Raw genomic sequence first — 15,739 nt, forward strand, 5'->3', positions numbered from 1 at the left:
TTAGCCAATATGCTAATGTTAGCTGAAATGCTGGCAGTAGCATGTGGAGCAACACGACCATGTTGTTTTAATTTTACTACTCTATTCAGTATACTAAACATGTCTAATTAATGAGAAAATTAGGTAAAAGCTAACTTTAGGTAAAGTGCTAGTGCACTAGTCATAGACAGTGAAATGCTAACTTTTGTACAAATGCTAATGAACTGCCTTGCTGAGCATCACCGCTCTTTTCCTACGAATCCTCTTCTGCTCTCTCTGTCAGGTTTGTGATCTGTAGCATCGCAGGCGCTGCGTCTGTGCCGCTGGTTCCTTAAAGGAGCAGCGACGTTATTTTCTGTCCATAGACTTTTAATCAACTATTATTCTTATTCATGTCAGATTTTAACATGGGGGGACATATGTGTAATGGTTATAGTCTTGAATCAGTAGTATAATGCTGAAAACACAAGCAGTTGTAAATACCAGTAAACCCTACAGTGCAGTCCTGGGGAGCTGCAGTTCCAGACACTGTTCTGTTGCTATGGTAATTAATCCCCTGCAGCTGTGAGAGCCAAAGAGCGGGAAAATCCTCTTCAGACACAGTTTCTATACTTGGGAGACACCAGGCGTCAGTCTGAAGGACCCTGACAAAAAGCATAAGCCCTAGCAAATTTTTGTAAACATTGTACATGAGCAGGCATGTGTATCTATGTTATGACCAACTTTCAGACCAATAGGGCGATATTTATGCCTGTGAGGGGGATTTAAAAAGGGTTTTTGAGTCAGCCATAAACAGTCCTGTGTGTGTGTTTCATAGAGAAAGATTACTGATTCTGTGAGACACAAAATCTCAAATTTTTTCGTTTTATTAATTTATGTAATCATTTTAACTCCGATCCCCAATAAAATAATAGCTCCCTTCTCGGCATCGAGCCGCACGATTTGATACCACTTTTGTGGGTGGGCACGCAGCGGTACGAGCCGCATTAACGGTGACGGAAGAATAAACTATAACTAGAAAATTCCTGCAGAAATTTTAAAGGGGCATGCCAAAGTGTGCCCGTCGGCTTTGACGCAGCGTTATGATGCTAAAAATTAGCATTAAGCAATCATGCTTTAGAAAGCTTCAGTGTGGTCAATAACCTGCGGGGAGTCAGAAGCATGTTTTCTTAAGCTGTACTCGTACGGTAGTATGAGCATTTTTGCTCATTTTAGTATGTTGCATAAGCTAAAATGAGCCAAAATGCTAACAATAGCATGAATGCTATTGGAGCATCAGTAGCATGTTGTCTGTCATTACTTGCGTCACACATGGCAGACCAATCCTTGCTCCGACCAAGCTTCCAACCAACAAAAAACCTGACCTGTGTAACAGGTCACAAACACGGAAAAAGTCTTTTTAAATCCTGAAATTATTCAAATAAATTCTTCATAAACCCAATATATTACCCGGATAACAGTTTATATATTAACCTGATAACAGTTTATGACGGAGTATTTCCTTGCAAACGGCTACGTTTTTAGCCTTAGCTCTCTGCTAAAAGGAAAAGTACAACACGATGAAATGTAAGAAAATAAACACAAAACTCACCAAAACCGATGTAACTTAGTTCTCATTAAATCCCAGTCAGTTTTCGACCAGGTAATTTATGTTTTCTCAACTATATTAAGCGTTTCCGTTCATCACCGCTCTTTTCCTACGAATCCTCTTCTGCTCTCTGTCAGGTTTGTGATCTGTAGCATCACCCAGGCGCCGCGTCTGTGCCGCTGGTTCCTTAAAGGAGCAGCGACGTTATTTTCTGTCCACAGACTTTTAATCAACTATTTATTCTTATTTATGTCAGATTTTAACATGGGGGACATATGTGTAATGGTTATAGTCTTGAATCAGTAGTATAATGCTGAAAACACAAGAAGTTGTAAATACCAGTAAACCCTACAGTGCAGTCCTGGGTAGCTGCAGTTCCAGACACTGTCTTCTTCTGTTGCTATGGTAATTAATCCCCTGCAGCTGTGAGAGCCAAAGAGCGGGAAAATCCTCCTCAGACACAGTTTCTATACTTGGGAGACACCAGGCGTCAGTCTGAAGGACCCTGACAAAAAGCATAAGCCCTAGCAAATTTTTGTAAACATTGTACATGAGCAGGCATGTGTATCTATGTTATGACCAACTTTCAGATCAATAGGGCGATATTTATGCCTGTGAGGGGGATTTAAAAAGGGTTTTTGAGTCAGCCATAAACAGTCCTGTGTGTGTGTTTCATAGAGAAAGATTACTGATTCTGTGAGACACAAAATCTCAAATTTTTTCGTTTTTATTAATTTATGTAATCATTTTAACTCCAATCCCCAATAAAAGTAATAGCTCCCTTCTCGGGTACGAGCCGCACGTTTTGATACCACTTTTGTGGGTGGGCACGCAGCGGTACGAGCCGCATTAACGGTAATGGAAGAAGAATAAATAATAACTAGAAAATTCCTGCAGAAATTTTAAAGGGGCATGCCAAAGTGTGCCCGTCGGCTTTGACGCAGCGTTATGATGTTAAAAATTAGCATTAATGCTAAAGAAAGCTGCAACGTAGTCAATAACCTTTGGAGAGGCAGAAGCATGTTTAATAAACTGTAGTTGTACCATTCATTATGTTAGAATTGATGCATAAGCTAAAATTAGCCAATATGCTAATGTTAGCTCAAATGCTGGCAGTAGGATGTGGAGCAACACGACCATGTTGTTTTAATTTTACTACTCTATTCAGTATACTAAACATTTCTAATTAATGAGAAAATTAGGTAAAAGCTAACTTTAGGTAAAAGTGCTAGTGCACTAGTCATAGACAGTGAAATGCTAACTTTTGTACAAATGCTAATGACCTGCCTTGCTGAGCATCACCGCTCTTTCCTACGAATCCTCTTCTGCTCTCTCTGTCAGGTTTGTGATCTGTAGCATCGCAGGCGCTGCGTCTGTGCCGCTGGTTCCTTAAAGGAGCAGCGACGTTATTTTCTGTCCACAGACTTTTAATCAACTATTTATTCTTATTTATGTCAGATTTTAACATGGGGGGACATATGTGTAATGGTTATAGTCTTGAATCAGTAGTATAATGCTGAAAACACAAGCAGTTGTAAATACCAGTAAACCCTACAGTGCAGTCCTGGGTAGCTGCAGTTCCAGACACTCTGTTCTTCTGTTGCTATGGTAATTAATCCCCTGCAGCTGTGAGAGCCAAAGAGCGGGAAAATCCTCTTCAGACACAGTTTCTATACTTGGGAGACACCAGGCGTCAGTCTGAAGGACCCTGACAAAAAGCATAAGCCCTAGCAAATTTTTGTAAACATTGTACATGAGCAGGCATGTGTATCTATGTTATGACCAACTTTCAGAACAATAGGGCGATATTTATGCCTGCGAGGGGGATTTAAAAAGGGTTTTTGAGTCAGCCATAAACAGTCCTGTGTGTGTGTTTCATAGAGAAAGATTACTGATTCTGTGAGACACAAAATCTCAAATTTTTTCGTTTTTATTAATTTATGTAATCATTTTAACTCCAATCCCCAATAAAAGTAATAGCTCACTTGCCGGGATTGAGCCGCACGTTTTGATACCACTTTTGTGGGTCAGCATGCAGCGGTACGAGCCGCATTAACGGTAACGGAAGAATAATAAATTATATTTATAATAATAAAGAGACATTCTATTGGGTGTAGAACAATAGGTGCCTGCCATGCAATGCATGGAGGCAGTACTGACTTGCTTCGCAAGTCAGTACTGCTCTCCTTATGCATTGCTATGGCATGCCCCTAACTAGAAAATTCCTGCAGAAATTTTAAAGGGGCATGCCAAAGTGTGCCCGTCGGCTTTGACGCAGCGTTATGATGTTAAAAATTAGCATTAAGCAATCATGCTTAAGAAAGCTTCAGTGTGGTCAATAACCTGCGGGGAGTCAGAAGCATGTTTTCTTAAGCTGTACTCGTACGGTAGTATGCGCATTTTTGCTCATTTTAGTATGTTGCATAAGCTAAAATGAGCCAAAATGCTAACAATAGCATGAATGCTATTGGAGCATCAGTAGCATGTTGTCTGTCATTACTTGCGTCACACATGGCAGACCAATCCTTGCTCCGACCAAGCTTCCAACCAACCAAAAAACCTGACCTGTGTAACAGGTCACAAACACGACAAAAGTCTTTTTAAATCCTGAAATTATTCAAATAAATTCTTCATAAACCCAATATATTACCCGGATAACAGTTTATATATTAACCTGATAACAGTTTATGACGGAGTATTTCCTTGCAAACGGCTACGTTTTTAGCCTTAGCTCTCTGCTAAAAGGAAAAGTACAACACGATGAAAATGTAAGAAAATAAACACAAAACTCACCAAAACCGATGTAACTTAGTTCTCATTAAATCCCAGTCAGTTTTCGACCAGGTAATTTATGTTTTCTCAACTATATTAAGCTTTTCCGTTCATCACCGCTCTTTTCCTACGAATCCTCTTCTGCTCTCTGTCAGGTTTGTGATCTGTAGCATCACCCAGGCGCCGCGTCTGTGCCGCTGGTTCCTTAAAGGAGCAGCGACGTTATTTTCTGTCCATAGACTTTTAATCAACTATTTATTCTTATTTATGTCAGATTTTAACATGGGGGGACATATGTGTAATGGTTATAGTCTTGAATCAGTAGTATAATGCTGAAACCACAAGCAGTTGTAAATACCAGTAAACCCTACAGTGCAGTCCTGGGGAGCTGCAGTTCCAGACACTGTGTTCTTCTGTTGCTATGGTAATTAATCCCCTGCAGCTGTGAGAGCCAAAGAGCGGGAAAATCCTCTTCAGACACAGTTTCTATACTTGGGAGACACCAGGCGTCAGTCTGAAGGACCCTGACAAAAAGCATAAGCCCTAGCAAATTTTTGTAAACATTGTACATGAGCAGGCATGTGTATCTATGTTATGACCAACTTTCAGACCAATAGGGCGATATTTATGCCTGTGAGGGGGAGTTAAAAAGGGTTTTTGAGTCAGCCATAAACAGTCCTGTGTGTGTGTTTCATAGAGAAAGATTACTGATTCTGTGAGACACAAAATCTCAAATTTTTTAGTTTTTATTAATTTATGTAATCATTTTAACTCCAATCCCCAATAAAAATAATAGCTCCCTTCTCGGGTACGAGCCGCACGTTTTGATACCACTTTTGTGGGTGGGCACGCAGCGGTACGAGCCGCATTAACGGTAATGGAAGAAAAATAAAGAAATAAAGAGACATTCTATTAGGTGTAGAACAATAGGTGCCTGCCATGCAATGCATGGAGGCAGTACTGACTTGCTTCGCAAGTCAGTACTGCTCTCCTTATGCATTGCTATGGCATGCCCCTAACTAGAAAATTCCTGCAGAAATTTTAAAGGGGCATGCCAAAGTGTGCCCGTCGGCTTTGAGCCAGCGTTACGATGCTAAAAATTAGCACTAATGCTAATGAAAGCTGCAACGCAGTCAATAACCTGTGGAGAGGCAGAAGCATGTTGACTAAGCTGTACTTGTACCATTCATTTTGTTAAAATTGATGCATAAGCTAAAATTAGCCAATATGCTAATGTTAGCTTAAATGCTGGCAGTAGCATGTGGAGCAACAGGACCATGTAGTTTTAATTTTACTGCTCCATTCAGTATACATGTGTAATAAATGAAAAAATTAGCTAATAGCTAACTTTAGGTAAAAGTGCTAGTACACTAGTCAAAGGAAGTGAAATGCTAATGTTTGTGCTAATGTTAATGAACTGCCTTGCTGCGCAAGGCAGTTCACTATCCTGAGAAATAAATAACATAAAAAAAGCTTATATTATTGCACCGCCTGCGGCGGTGCACTAACACGGGAGGAATATGCAGACTTTTATTTTAAAACTTTCAGTTAGCCTCTTTTTAACTACCACACCAATTCAATGTGTAACAGTAGTTTGTTTAAACCAGTCACAAAAAGCACAAAAGAGGAAATACGTGATGTAAAAAATGTCAAGGCTTTTATTTTGAAATTTTCAGTAAGCTTGACTTTTGTTACACATTGGATTAATGGCCACATTATCCCAACGTGTAACAGTCCACCAATATAATGCCCAAAACAGCAAGTAGATATAAATGCCAGCTCATCCCTATGTGCTATTTGAGAGTAGTTCTGACCTTCAGTCATTGTAATTGTAAAGAGCAGCTCAACTATCGTGTGAGTGAGACACAAACAGAGAAAATGAAATTCTGTTTGAAGCAGTTAGTTTATCTGAACAAAGCAGTCCAAACATCTCCTTCCTATTCAGGATCTTTTAGAGTGATCCGAAAACCTTGTGAAGCATATAGTCAAGGGGGCTCAAATGCTAATGTTTGTGCTAATGTTAATAAACTGCCTTGCTGCGCAAGGCAGTTCACTATCCTGAGAAATAAATAACATAAAAAAGGCTAATATTATTGCACCGCCTTCGGCGGTGCACTAACACTTGAGGAATAGGCAGACTTTTAATTTGAAACTTTCAGTAAGCTTCATTTTAATGACCACGCTAATTCAATGTGCAACTCTGGTTTGTTTAAACCAGTCCCATAAAGCCCAAAAGACCAATAACCTGATGTGAAAAATGTCAGGGCTTTTATTTTGAAATGTTCAGTACGCTTCATTTTAAATAGACACACTATTTAAAATGTGTAACAGTGTGTAACAGTGGTTTGGTTAATCCACCAATATAATGCCCAAAACAGCAAGTAGCTCTACATTCCAGCTCAGCCCTCCTCTGTAATAACTGAATGATCCGCCATGTTGTAGTTCTGACCTTCTGCTCTGCCCTCTGTATTAAGGTGTTCCGCCATGTTTAGAACTACAGAGACCTTGTAGGCCAAACCAGCAGTTGCCATAGCGATGAAGCCTCTGCCAACTGCTGTGTGTGTGTGAGACACTTGATGTAACTTTGAGAACACCCAGTCATTTTAATGAAAAAAGCAGTCTGAACGACCCCTTCCAGTTCAGGAACCGTTAGGCCGATCCAAAAACCGTTTGAAGCGTATGAGAGGGCTTCTTGTCGTCTCTGATAGTCCTGTGATTCATATCTGTAGGTCATTCACAATAATTGCACTGATGAGAGAAAAATGGTGTGTGGTGAGCTCAGTAATTTTTCAAAAACCTATATTAAACACTGAGGGGGAGCGTCAGTTGGTCATGTCCCATCACTTTGCTCTGAAGCACCTGGACAGAAAACCGTAAGCCCTAGAGAAATTTTGAAAACATTTTACCGGAGCAGACACGCGGTGCTATTTCCTGACCAACTTTCATACCAATAGCACAAGTTTTGCGGCCATGAGAGCGATTTCAAAATTATTTTTGGGTCAAAATTACACCCTGTTCCTCACTCTAAAAAAGCGGCAGTTGGTGTCAGTTACACTCTGCGGTTCGGCAGTTGGAAATTTCGCTCGTTTTTCACTTTTTACGTCGCCGTCGTAAGTCCGATCCCCAATAAAAATAATAGCTCCAATGCCGGGATCGAGCCGCACGTTTTGATACCACTTTTGTGGGTGGGTACGCAGCGGTACGAGCCGCATTAACGGTAACGGAAGAAAAATAAATAACTAGAAAATTCCTGCAGAAATTTTAAAGGGGCATGCCAAAGTGTGCCCGTCGGCTTTGACGCAGCGTTATGATGCTAAAAATTAGCATTAATGCTAAATAAAGCTGCAACGTAGTCAATAACCTGTGGAGAGGCAGAAGCATGTTTACTAAGCTGTACTTGTACCATTCATTATGTTAAAATTGATGCATAAGCTAAAATTAGCCAATATGCTAATGTTAGCTTAAATGCTGGCAGTAGCATGTGGAGCAACAGGAACATGTTGTTTTAATTTTACTACTCCATTCAGTATACTAAACATGTCTAATTAATGAGAAAATTAGTTAAAAGCTAACTTTAGGTAAAAGTGCTAGTGTACTAGTCAAAGACAGTGAAATGCAAACTTTTGTACAAATGCTAATGAACTGCCTTGCTGCGCAAGGCAGTTCACTATCCTGAGAAATAAATAACATAAAAAAAGCTAATATTATTGCACCGCCTACGGCGGTGCACTAACACGACAGAATTATGCAGACTTTTATTTTGAAACTTTCAGTAAGCTTCATTTTTGTTTCACATTGGATTTATGGCCACATTAATCCAATGTGTAACAGTCTAGCTATATAAGGTTCAAAAAAACTACATATTATTGCACCGCCTTCGGCGGTGCACTGACGTGAGAGGGGTATGCAGGCTTTTATTTTGAAAGTTTCAGTAAGCTTCATTTTAATGACCACGCTAATTCAATGTGCAACTCTGGTTTGTTTAAACCAGTCCCATAAAGCCCAAAAGACCAATAACCTGATGTGAAAAATGTGAGGGCTTTTATTTTGAAATTTTCAGTAAGCTTCATTTTAAATAGACACACTAATCCAATGTGTAACAGTGGTTTGGTTATTCCACCAATATAATGCCCAAAACAGCAAGTAGCTCTAAATTCCAGCTCAGCCCTCCTCTGTAATAACTGAATGATCCGCCATGTTGTAGTTCTGACCTTCTGCTCTGCCCTCTGTATTAAGGTGTTTCACCATGTTTAGAACTACAGAGACCTTGTAGGCCAAACCAGCAGTTGCCATAGCGATCAAGCCTCTGCCAACTGCTGTGTGTGTGTGAGAGACACTTCATGTAACTTAGAGAACACCCAGTCACTTTTCATGAAAAAAGCAGTCTGAACGACCCCTTCCCGTTCGGGAACCGTTATGCCGATCCAAAAACCGTTTGAAGCGTATGAGAGGGCTACTTGTCGTCTCCGATAGTCCAGTGATTCATATCTGTAGGTCATTCACAATAATTGCACTGATGAGAGAAAAATGGTGTGTGATGAGCTCAGTAATTTTTCAAAAACCTATATTAAACACTGAGGGGGAGCGTCAGTTGGTCATGTCCCATCACTTTGCTCTGAAGCACCTGGACAGAAAACCGTAAGCCCTAGAGAAATTTCGAAAACATTTTACCGGAGCAGACATGCGGTGCTATTTCCTGACCAACTTTCATACCAATAGCACAAGTTTTGCGGCCATGAGAGCGATTTCAAAATTATTTTTGGGTCAAATTCCACTGTGTTCCTCACTCTAAAAAAGCGGCAGTTGGTGTCAGTTACACTCTAACGTTTCGGCAGTTGGAAATTTCGCTCGTTTTTCGCTTTTTACGTCGCCATCGTAACTCCGATCCCCTATAAAAGTAATAGCTCCCTTCTCGGGTACGAGCCGCACGTTTTGATACCACTTTTGTGGGTGGGCACGCAGCGGTACGAGCCGCATTAACGGTAATGGAAGAAGATGTTATAATAACTAGAAAATTCCTGCAGAAATTTTAAAGGGGCATGCCAAAGTGTGCCCGTCGGCTTTGAGCCAGTGTTTTTATGCTAAAAATTAGCATTAATGCTAAAGAAAGCTGCAACGTAGTCAATAACCTGTGGAGAGGCAGAAGCATGTTGACTAAGCTGTACTTGTACCATTCATTATGTTAAAATTGATGCATAAGCTAAAATTAGCCAATATGCTAATGTTAGCTCAAATGCTGGCAGTAGGATGTGGAGCAACACGACCATGTTGTTTTAATTTTACTACTCTATTCAGTATACTAAACATTTCTAATTAATGAGAAAATTAGGTAAAAGCTAACTTTAGGTAAAAGTGCTAGTGCACTAGTCATAGACAGTGAAATGCTAACTTTTGTACAAATGCTAATGACCTGCCTTGCTGAGCATCACCGCTCTTTTCCTACGAATCCTCTTCTGCTCTCTGTCAGGTTTGTGATCTGTAGCATCGCAGGCGCTGCGTCTGTGCCGCTGGTTCCTTAAAGGAGCAGCGACGTTATTTTCTGTCCATAGACTTTTAATCAGCTATTTATTCTTATTTATGTCAGATTTTAACATGGGGGGACATATGTGTAATGGTTATAGTCTTGAATCAGTAGTATAATGCTGAAAACACAAGCAGTTGTAAATACCAGTAAACCCTACAGTGCAGTCCTGGGTAGCTGCAGTTCCAGACACTGTGTTCTTCTGTTGCTATGGTAATTAATCCCCTGCAGCTGTGAGAGCCAAAGAGCGGGAAAATCCTCTTCAGACACAGTTTCTATACTTGGGAGACACCAGGCGTCAGTCTGAAGGACCCTGACAAAAAGCATAAGCCCTAGCAAATTTTTGTAAACATTGTACATGAGCAGGCATGTGTATCTATGTTATGACCAACTTTCAGACCAATAGGGCGATATTTATGCCTGTGAGGGGGATTTAAAAAGGGTTTTTGAGTCAGCCATAAACAGTCCTGTGTGTGTGTTTCATAGAGAAAGATTACTGATTCTGTGAGACACAAAATCTCAAATTTTTTCGTTTTTATTAATTTATGTAATCATTTTAACTCCAATCCCCAATAAAAGTAATAGCTCACTTGCCGGGATTGAGCCGCACGTTTTGATACCACTTTTGTGGGTCAGCATGCAGCGGTACGAGCCGCATTAACGGTAACGGAAGAATAATAAATTATATTTATAATAATAAAGAGACATTCTATTGGGTGTAGAACAATAGGTGCCTGCCATGCAATGCATGGAGGCAGTACTGACTTGCTTCGCAAGTCAGTACTGCTCTCCTTATGCATTGCTATGGCATGCCCCTAACTAGAAAATTCCTGCAGAAATTTTAAAGGGGCATGCCAAAGTGTGCCCGTCGGCTTTGACGCAGGGTTATGATGCTAAAAATTAGCATTAATGCTAAAGAAAGCTGCAACGTAGTCAATAACCTGTGTAGAGGCAGAAGCATGTTTACTAAGCTGTACTTGTACCATTCATTATGTTAAAATTGATGCATAAGCTAAAATTAGCCAATATGCTAATGTTAGCTTAAATGCTGGCAGTAGCATGTGGAGCAACAGGAACATGTTGTTTTAATTTTACTACTCCATTCAGTATACTAAACCTGTCTAATTAATGAGAAAATTAGCTAAAAGCTAACTTTAGGTAAAAGTGCTAGTGTACTAGTCAAAGACAGTGAAATGCAAACTTTTGTACAAATGCTAATGAACTGCCTTGCTGCGCAAGGCAGTTCACTATCCTGAGAAATAAATAACATAAAAAAAGCTAATATTATTGCACCGCCTACGGCGGTGCACTAACACCAGAGAATTATGCAGACTTTTATTTTGAAACTTTCAGTAAGCTTCATTTTTGTTTCACATTGGATTTATGGCCACATTAATCCAATGTGTAACAGTCCAGCTATATAAGGTTTAAAAAAACTACATATTATTGCACCGCCTTCGGCGGTGCACTGACGTGAGAGGAGTATGCAGGCTTTTATTTTGAAAGTATCAGTAAGCCTAATTTTAATGACCACGCTAATTCAATGTGCAACTCTGGTTTGTTTAAACCAGTCCCATAAAGCCCAAAAGAGCAATAACCTGATGTGAAAAATGTCAGGGCTTTTATTTGAAATTTTCAGTAAGCTTCATTTTAAATAGACACACTAATCCAATGTGTAACAGTGGTTTGGTTAATCCACCAATATAATGCCCAAAACAGCAAGTAGCTCTACAGTCCAGCTCAGCCCTCCTCTGTAATAACTGAATGATCCGCCATGTTGTAGTTCTGACCTTCTGCTCTGCCCTCTGTATTAAGGTGTTCATGTTTAGAACTACAGAGACCTTGTAGGCCAAACCAGCAGTTGCCATAGCGATCAAGCCTCTGCCAACAGCTGTGTGTGTGTGAGAGACACTTCATGCAACTTTGAGAACACCCAGTCACTTTTCATGAAAAAGCAGTCTGAACGACACCTTCCAGTTCGGGAACCGTTATGCCGATCCAAAAACCGTTTGAAGCGTATGAGAGGGCTTCTTGTCGTCTCCGATAGTCCCGTGATTCATATCTGTAGGTCATTCACAATAATTGCACTGATGAGAGAAAAATGGTGTGTGGTGAGCTCAGTAATTTTTCAAAAACCTATATTAAACACTGAGGGGGAGCGTCAGTTGGTCATGTCCCGTCACTTTGCTCTGAAGCACCTGGACAGAAAACCGTAAGCCCTAGAGAAATTTTGAAAACATTTTACCGGAGCAGACATGCGGTGCTATTTCCTGACCAACTTTCATACCAATAGCACAAGTTTTGCGGCCATGAGAGCGATTTCAAAATTATTTTTGGGTCAAAATTCCACCCTGTTTCTCACTATAAAAAAGCGGCAGTTGGTTTCAGTTACACTCTAGGTTTCGGCAGTTGGAAATTTCGCTCGTTTTTCGCTTTTTACGTCGCCGTCGTAACTCTGATCCCCAATAAAAATAATAGCAATTAAAGCTCCGCGGAGCCTCTAGCGGCCCGAGCAGCCAAGCGCCGCTCCGGCCTATAGCCACCGCGGGGACCCAGCACCGCCGCCCGCCTGCCAGCGCGTACCCTTTCGCACAGTTGAGGCGCGCCTCCGCCAGGCAGTTCGCACCGTTGAGTTCGGCATGGTTCCCTGGCGACACACCACAAATTTGGTGCAGATCGGTCGATGTAGAGAGGAGATATTGATGATGGGATAGTCTAGGGGCGCTGTAGAGTAAAATCACAATTCAAACCTTTTGGGCTCTTTAGCATTGAGCACAGGTCAAACGTATCCAGTTTTGTGCCAATCGGAAGATTCGTGTGTGATTCAGAGTCAGTTTTATGCATATTACAAAGGACAGCCAGTTGGCCACGCGGTCATGAGTCAAAGTTCAACCTCACAGTTCATCATCAGCTCATATTATGTCAGGTGGTAGAAGATTAATTCCATATGTATTACTCAGTAGAAATAAGACATACAGTAGAAAACAATGCTGAATTCCTGTTAAAAGTGGGCGGAGCTACGATTACGTCGTCATCTGACCATGATAATGTAATGAGGCTTTGTCAGTATTGAGACATCGGAAGTCTGAAGCAGCTGTGACCTTGTATGTGGAAGTTATTTCACTTTGATGTTTTATGGCGAATAGTCAAAGTTTGGCACTTAGCCACGCCCACATGCTTTTACATACAAAAATTCCTGTGATAACTTTAGACCTTTAATGTCTTAACTCTCTGCTGACTGAGTTTGAAGTCTGTGTCTGAAACGCTGTAGGAGGAGTTCGATCAAATATGACGTCTATGAAAAACAGCAAATGGCGGCTTTGATCCAAAATGGCCGACTTCCTGTTGAGTTTGGACCATGGCTCCAAGAGACTTTTTGTAGGTCTTGACAATATACACAAGTTTACCAAGTTCATAATTCTAGGTTAAAGAATGGCTTGGGGCTGATTATTTAAAATATTCAAGGGGGCGCTGTTGAGACATTAGGCCACGCCCACAAAAAATCACACTGGATTCCTGTCGAGGGGCCCACAAGGATCAAACCTAGTGAGTTTGGTGCAGCTGGGCTTTAAACTGTGGAATTCAAGGACAAACGTAAGGAGACGGCGTTAAAGGTCACTTCGCCACGCCACCACGCCCACCTGCTGCATCCAAACCAAACGGGGTTGGACACCCTGACACACCAACATGTCTTCTGTCTGTCGACACAGTTTCATGTTGATTAGGTGAAAGGGTCAGATAGTGAACGTTCGCAGTAAAACATGACACTTCCTGTTCTAAGGGGGCGTGGCTTAGGTAATCTCAAAATTTCACAACTGGTTGACGTAGGTCATCCAAAGGTCATCACACACATAAAGTTTGGTTCCTTTGTGAGTTTATTTGTAGGAGATATAACAGTTTATTACATTCTGGTGAGTCGGTGAACTTTGACCTCTGGTACGACCCCTTCAGCATGCTCGAAAACTCACGAATTTGATAACTTTGAATCGGCCATGCCTTATGAACAATCTGACCGAGTTTGAAGCCGATCGATCGAAATCCCTAGGAGGAGTTCGATCAAATGCGACGTCTGTAAACGGCCAAAATGGGCTCAAAATCGGAACTTCAATCCAAAATGGCCGACTTCCTAGGATAGTTTCACTATGACATTAATTGTAAATTCTGAGTGTCTTGGGGAGCTCTACAACTGTACCAAATTTCAAGTCTCTACGATAAAGTAAGTGAATAGGAAAGGGTCTTTTTAAAGTTGCTAGGGGGCGCCCTTGAGCCGTTTCTTGTGCGATTTTTGCGAGGACCTTGAAATACGTAAATTTCACACGGGCTCTATGCGCCCGCCAAGTTTGGTGAGTTTTTGAATATGATAAAGCCCCCAAAAAGCCAATTCATTTGGCATAAGAATAATAATAAACAGCACGATTACAATAGGCCTTCGCAGCGCTTAGCTGCTCGGGCCTAAATAATAATAATAAGAAACAGCGCGATTACAATAGGCCTTCGCAGCGCTTAGCTGCTCGGGCCTAATTAAAGCTCTGCGGAGCCTCAAGCGGCCCGAGCAGCCAAGCGCCGCTCCGGCCTATAGCCACCGCGGGGGACCCAGCACCGCCACCCGCCTGCCACCGCGTACCCTGTAGCACAGTTGAGGCGCGCGTCCGCCAGGCAGTACGCACCGGTCACTTCAGCATGGTTCCCTGGCAACACACCACAAATTTGGTGCAGATCGGTCGATGTAGAAATGAGATATTGATGATGGGATAATGTAGGGGGCGCTGTAGAGTAAAATCACAATTCAAACCTCTTGGGCTGTTTAGCATTGAACACAGGTCAAACGTATCCAGTTTGGTCCCAATCGGAAGATGCGTGTGTGATTCAGAGACAGTTATATGCATATGGCGAAGGACAGAGTTTGCCACGCCCCCATGAGTCAGGGTTAATCCTCACAGTTCATTATCGGCTAATATTATGTCAAGTGGTAGAAGATTAATTCCATATGTATTACTCAGTAAAAATAAGACATACAGTAGAAAAAACAGCTGAATTCCTGTTAAAAGTGGGCGGAGCTAAGGTTACGTCATCATCTGACCATGAGAATGTAATGAGGGTTGGTCAGTAGTGAGACATAGGAAGTCTGAAGCAGCTGTGACCTTGTATGTGGAAGTTATGTCACTTTGATGTTTTATGGCGAATAGTCAAAGTTTGGCACTTAGCCACGCACACATGCTTTAACATACAAAAATTCCTGTGATAACTTTAGATCTTTATTGTCTGAACTCTCTACTGACTGAGTTTGAAGTCTGTATGTCAAACGCTGTAGGAGGAGTTCGATCAAAAACGACATCTGTGAAAAACAGCAAATGGCGAATTTAATCCAAAATGGCCGACACCCTGTTCGGTTTGGACCATGGCTCCAAGAGACTTTTTTGTAGGTCTTAACAAGATACACAAGTGTACCAAGTTTCATAATTCTAGGTTAAACAATGGCTTGGGCTGATTATTTAATATCTTCAAGGGGCGCTGTTGAGACATTAGGCCACGCCCACAAAAAATTACACTGGATTCCTGTCGAGGGGCCCACAAGGATCAAACCTATTGAGTTTGGTGCAGCTGGGCTTTAAACTGTGGAATTCACGGCCAAACGTAAGGAGACGGCGTTAAAGGTAAGTTCGCCACGCCGCCACGCCCAGCTGCTGCATCCAAACCAAACGGGGTTGGACACCCTGACACACCAACATGTCTTCTGTCTGTGGACACAGTTTCATGTTGATTAGGTGAAAGGGGTCAGATAGTGAACGTTCGCAGTAAAACATGACACTTCCTGTTCTAAGGGGCGTGGCTTAGGTAATCTTAAAATTTCACAACTGGGTGTCGTAGGTCATCCAAAG

General features: G+C 41.4%; 1 long non-coding RNA gene across 6 annotated transcripts in view; it reads right to left on the reverse strand.

Annotated features, from left to right (window-relative positions):
• LOC145550364 (uncharacterized) overlaps positions 1–5,416 on the reverse strand; it is a 59,812-nt gene extending 54,396 nt beyond the window's left edge. For 2 of the 6 annotated variants that reach the window (XR_014086268.1, XR_014086267.1), the window contains exons 1-3: positions 4,361–4,689; positions 1,907–3,275; positions 1,571–1,753 (exon numbers count right to left, since the gene is read on the reverse strand). This is a non-coding gene — a long non-coding RNA (uncharacterized LOC145550364). The other 4 variants (XR_014086270.1, XR_014086269.1, XR_014086271.1 and 1 more) reach the window with 4 other exon arrangements.
• Between the last annotated feature and the right edge of the window lie 10,323 nt (positions 5,417–15,739).

Source organism: Poecilia reticulata, unplaced genomic scaffold, assembly GCF_904066995.2.
Source record: "Poecilia reticulata unplaced genomic scaffold, P_reticulata-male-v2 Scaffold_36, whole genome shotgun sequence".
NCBI classification, from domain to species: domain Eukaryota; kingdom Metazoa; phylum Chordata; class Actinopteri; order Cyprinodontiformes; family Poeciliidae; genus Poecilia; species Poecilia reticulata.